This window comes from Trichechus manatus, unplaced genomic scaffold, assembly GCF_000243295.1.
Source record: "Trichechus manatus latirostris isolate Lorelei unplaced genomic scaffold, TriManLat1.0 scaffold00181, whole genome shotgun sequence".
NCBI lineage: Eukaryota > Metazoa > Chordata > Mammalia > Sirenia > Trichechidae > Trichechus > Trichechus manatus.
This window is the reverse complement of record NW_004444117.1, coordinates 2,829,881-2,835,880: the sequence shown is the minus strand read 5'-3', so window position 1 is coordinate 2,835,880 and position 6,000 is coordinate 2,829,881. Positions and strand designations below refer to the sequence as shown.

The 6,000-nt window shown below is 44.8% G+C and overlaps 1 protein-coding gene across 1 annotated transcript in view; it reads right to left on the bottom strand.

Moving 5' to 3' along the window:
• The window catches only part of MAML1 (mastermind like transcriptional coactivator 1), a 50,217-nt gene that overhangs the window by 29,256 nt on the left and 14,961 nt on the right, over positions 1–6,000 (bottom strand). The gene's annotated exons all lie outside the window — the stretch shown is intronic.

The following is a 6,000-nucleotide window of genomic DNA, read 5'->3' as shown; positions in this document are numbered from 1 at the left end:
AAGGGCCAGAGAGGCGCTGCCTGCGGCTCAGAAAAGGCTGTCCTGATTGAAGAACTGTATCCTGAGCGTTTCTGAACCTGAATTGCAACCTGTTACTTCCCTAATAAACCCCATAATCAGGAGTATACTCTGTGAGTTCTATGTGGCCATTGCAAGGAATTATCAAACTCAGCAGAGAAGTAAAGAGTGCCATGGGAGGAATGGTTGGTGTCAGAACTGGTAAAATGGACTGGCAAGGGGAGGTATGTCTGACCTCCCCCTCATAGCAATCAGCCTTGGGCTGTTGATCTTGATTCTCCTTATCCCCTGTGAAGTTAGAGGAGGTTAGACAGCTCCACCACGCCATTTTTACAGCCACCGTTTATACTACTGTAAGGGTAAAACTCTATAAAACACATATTTGAGATATTTAAAACCCTTTCTTATTTCCCCATCGCTTACAGATAAAGTTCAAACTCCTTAACCTGGTAGGTAAGGCCCTATTTGATCTGATCCCAGTTTACATCCATTTAATCTCCTGCCATTCCCTTGAGGCTCCAGTTAAACTGAGCTACTTTCAGGACTGTGAATACACCATTCTCACCTTTAGCCCGGCAACCTCCTATTAATCCTTTAAGATATAGCTCAAACATCCCTTAGCTCCTTATTCTACCCCCAGTGCTCCCACAGTACTTTGCACATAATACTTACATCTCACGTTCATGGTAGAGCACTTGTAGATATTCACTGACTTGTCTCCTCGTCTCCCCCTCCCTGGAGGGCAAGAGTTTTGTGCTTTTCATCACCAGTTCCAGGTCAAATGCTGGGCAAGTTATAGGTACCCAGTGACAGTGACTGACCATTCATGGAATTAATCCTACCTTCCTCGTCCCTCCCCCTTCTTGGTCGCTATGCTGTTCTTTATCTTCGGTGATCCTTGTCTTTCAGTTTTCTTGGGCTTGCTTTCTGCCCGATAACAGCAGACAGTACAGAGCGGACACCAAGAATTGTGCTGCACTAGCTTACCTAACCTTCATAACAACCTATGGGGCAGGTGCTGTACTATTATCCTTAATTTAAAGCCAAAGACATGAAAGCTTAGAGAAGTTAAACAACTTGGAAAGTAAGGGCTGAACCAGGATTTGGACACAGATCTATTTGATTCATAGCTGTTTCCCAAAATCCAACTTATATGACTCCAACATGTCTGAGAGGGAAGCATCTCTCCTTACAAGGCATAACTCCCTTCAGCTGTACCTTCTTATACTCTCTGGCCTTGCCTCATCCGAGACTTTTCCCCTTCAAATTCTTCCCCTCCCCATCTCAAAATAACTGCAATCTATTTTGTTCTACAGCAGTTGTTCTCAACCTGTGCACCTCAGACCAACAGTATCAGCATTACTTGGGAACATATTAGAAATGCAAATTCGCAGCCTACCCTTAGACCCACCTAATCAGAAACTCTGGGGGTGGACCTCCAGATGACTCTGATGATGCATGGTCAAGTGTGAGAACCACTGTTCTAGTGGCTTCTTTCAAACTTATGCTTAATGTCACATTCTAAAAACAGCTCAAACAAACATGCTTCTCAACCCCATTATCCACCTCAGCAGCTGTCTCACTCCCTTGCCACAGCTTACTTGAGAGCATCAATCACTCATTACTTTCAAGTCCAGAACATTCACTTAATTCCTAAACTCCTCTGATCAGTTAGGCACCCTCTTCCCCTTGTAAATAAGAAAATTGAAACTGAGAGTTTAAACGACTTGTCTAAATGACTTGTATCATAAATTAAGGAGGAAGATGTCAAATATTATCAAATGCAGCACAGAGGGTAATAAAAATAAAAAATATATTAAAATTGTCTAACTGTTTTAAGAATGGTTTACACCAAAGACACAACTTATTAGCCCAAGAGACAGAAAGGGCCACATAAACCAGAGACTCCATCAGCCTGAGACCAGAAGAACTAGACGGTGCCTGGCTACCACCAATGACAGCCCTAACAGGGAACACAACAGAGAGTCCCTGATGGAGCAGAAGAAAAGTGGGGTGCAGAACTCAAATTCTAGTAAAAAGACCAGGCTTAATGGTCTGACTGAGGCTGGAGGAAGCCCGGAAGACATGCCCCTGGACTCTGTTAACCCAGAACTAAAACCATTCCCGAAGCCAACTCTTCAGACAAAGATTAGACTGGACTAATGGCCTGTGGCCTGTTGCCGTCAAATCGATTCCGACTCATAGGGACTGGACTATAAGACATGAAATGATACTTGTGAAGAGTGTGCTTCTCAGTTCAAGTAGATACATGAGACTAAATGGGCAGCTCCTGTCTGGTGGTGAGATAAAAAGGTAGAAACGGACAGGAGCTGGTTGAATGGACATAAGAAATCCGTGGTGGAAAGGAGGAGTGTACTGTCACAGTATAGAGGGAGTGACTAGGGTCACATAACAATGTGTGTATAAATTTTTGTATGAGCAACTAACTTGAGTTGTAAACTTTCCCTTAAAGCACAAAACAACAACAACAACAAAAAAAAAAACCACACAAACAAATAGGATTTATTGAAGGAACAGAAAGTAGTGGCTTAACATTAGGAAATCTAGTAATGTAAAACTACATTAGCATAACTATGAAGAATATATGATTCTCAATAGATATATAAAAGTCAACAACCACTTACAGTAAAAAAAATTAGCTATTTGTGAAGAGAGTATCCTAAGCTTTAAAGGATTTTTCATTCAAAAAAAAAAAAAGAAAGAAAGAATGGTTTAATAGAGTAGTGAATATAGAAAGTAGACTGCCAGAAGTCAGAGAATAGAGCAGGTAGGACCCCCGCCCCTCAAAACATACACATACACACATACCTCTCTCATAAAAAATGATTGTTGTCAGTTGCTGGCAAGTCGATTCTGACTCATGGTGACCCCATGTGTGCAGAGTAGATCTGCTCCATAGGGTTTTCAAGACTGTGACCTTTCAGAAGCAGATTGTCAGGCCCATCTCCCAAGGTGCCCCTGCATGGATTCGAACGATCAACCTTTCAGCTAGTAATAGAGAGCTTAACTGTTTGCCCTACCCATGAAAAATTAGCATCTGGGATTTTAGGTGATCCAACTGTAATTGTAATAGACTTTTCTGTTTGTAAAACCAGCTTGGGGGCAGTGTCTGACCTCCTCCAACTTCATGAGGGGGAAGGAGAACCAAGATGAACAGCACAAGGCTGACTCCCATGAGGTGGAGGCCAGACAAGCCTGCTCTCTCAGCCATCTCTACCAATTTTGACACCAACTGTCCCTCCCACAGTACTTTCTACTTGGTTCAATAATTCATTGCAATGGCCACACAGAACTCACAACCATGGGGTTTATTAGGGAAGCAACAGTTGCAATTCAGGCTCAAGAACACTCAGGATACAGTTCTTCCATCAGGATAGCCTCTCCCCAGCTGTGTTCACAGCCACGCCTCTCCCTGGCCCTCAGTCTCTGCCCAAAGGCACTCAGCTTTTTCTCTCAGTGGGCTGGGAAGCCCACCGTACCATCTCCTGCTGCCAGGTCTCTCCTTCCTTGGTGGTGGTGGGCTCCTCCTCCCTGCTTTGGAATTGCCCTCTTTTAAGGCAAAACTGACCAATTCCCTTGGTAGGTCACAATTACCCTACCACACAATCACCTGGGTGGGAGTTACAAGCCCATAGCTAGAAAGGCCAGACACAAAAGTAAGTAACCCCACCGCATGTCCTTATGATTGTGAAGTGACAATGAGAAGAAGAATTCCACAGATCAAATAGGACATTAAAGAGTGTCTAATGAAGTGTTAAACCCAGTACAGTAAAAACCTGCTTATTATTCAATAGCACTAATAGAAATACAATGCCAGCCACAAATGTGAGCCAAATATGCAATTTAAAATTTAACAGTCATATTAAAAATAAAAAGAAACTAGTGAAGTTAATTTTAATAATAGATTTTACTTAATCCAATGTATTATCATATCAACATGTAATCAATATAAAAATATTGAGATATTTTACATTCTTTTTTGATACTAAGTTTTCAAAACCCAGTGTGCACTATACACTTTTAGCACATGTCAGCTTGGACTAGCCACATTTCAAGAGTTTAACAGCCCTATGTGGCTGGTGGCAGCCATACTGGACAGCACAGATCCAGAAACTAGCCTGAGACTTTTAAGTTTTCAGGACAGCACAGAACACAAAAAGAAGCACCCCCTGAGCTGCTGTCTGGGTTTTGGCAGCAGGCTCCTCCCAGCCTGCCCTAATTTTTCTTCCTCCCAGCCTCATCTGCCTCCATGTGTCACTAACCTGGAACTTCTTTGACATACGATGTACCTTTGGGACCGTGCACCTGCTGAGCCCTCTGACTGAAATACTTAGCTCTGCCCCTCCTTTCTCCTTCTAGCAAACTCCTCATTCTCTCACTCACTTGATTCAGTAAGAATCTACTAAGAGTCTACACTAAACCAGCCACTATCTGGGCCCTGGGACTACAAGAGGGAAAGAAACAGACAAAAACCCTTGCCCTCATGGAGCCTACATTCTAGTTGGGAAAATAAACTACTGAGAAAACAAAGCATAGAAAGAAAGGGAGTTTGTGGGGCTTATGATGCTTAGTAAGGAGCTCCAGAAATGCTTCCCTGAAGTGTGTGAAGTTTGAGCAAGAATCTGCAAGAGGTAAGAGCGAGCGCTCAAGCCAAGGGAAGGACAGTGCAGAGGCCCTGAGGTGGAAGCATGCCTGGTGTCCAAAGACCAGTGTAGCTGAAGCAAAGTCAAAGGAGGAAAGAGTGTGAAAAGATAGTGCCAGGGAGGAGACTGGGGAGGGAAAGAGCACAGAAGGGAGCTGTGTGCCAGACCACGTAGGGCCTGTGGGCCATGGTTAAGGGCTGGTCTTTCCCTCAAGTGAAATGGAAAACCTGTGAAGCGGTCAGAGCAGAACAACAAGATCACTCTGGCCGCTGTGCTGAGAGCAGACTGTAGGAGGGCTAGGGCTAAACAGGGAACTAATTAGGAGGCAATAATTCAGGGAAAAGTAGCCCGGGTGGCACAACGGTAAGCGCTCAGTTGCTAAAGGAAAGGTTGGCAATTTAAACCCACCCAGACGCTCTGCGGGAGAAAGACACTGACATCTGTTCCTGTAAAGACTGCCGTCGAGTCTATTCCAACTCATAGCGAGCCTATAAGATGGAGCAGAACAGAACTTCCCCATAGGGTTTCCAAGGCTGTAATTCTTTATGGATGCATACTGCCACATCTTTCTCCCGGAGAGCAGCTGGTAGGTTCGAACGAACCAATCTTTCTGTTAGCAGCCAAGCACTTAACCACTGCACCACCAGGGCGCCTAGAAAACCCTATGGGGCAGTTCTACTCTGTCACATGGAGTTGCTGTAAGTCAAAAATCAACTTGATGGCACCTAACAACAATCCAGGAAAAAGAACTGAAGATGACTTAGACCAGAGTGGTAGTGGAAAAGGTGGTGAGAAGTGTCTAAGTTCTGGATACATTTAAAGGTGGCACTGACAAGATGGACTTACTGGCTGTGGATGTGGCGGAAGATAAGATTTGGCCTAAGGGGCCCACTAAGTGATATGAGGTGGTATCAGCGAGGCTGGGCACACCAACACTGTTCTAGTGGACTCTTAGGCCGATTGTGGGGAGGATGCTGTGGATACACAGGCTAAGGGGGGAGGTGGGCTGAAGAAGTTCTGCCGGGAGACAAGAAGCCTTGTGTGCATCCCCTGGCACTCGAGAGCAGACAACACAGAGTCTTCCTCAATTTCCAGAGGTGGCTACAAAGTGTGCCACTGGTTCCCCTAAGTGCCCCCGGCTTTTTGTGCCACCCTCCACTGTGGCGCCTATAACACAGCACAGAAGTAGCCAGTCTTTACATCTGACTCCGTTAGCTGTGAAGCAGGGTGTTGTCCTCACTCATCTGTCTCTCCAGCACCCAGCGTGGTACCTGAGTCATCATCATTATCCAGTAAACAGGCTGGCCAGCTCTTCTAG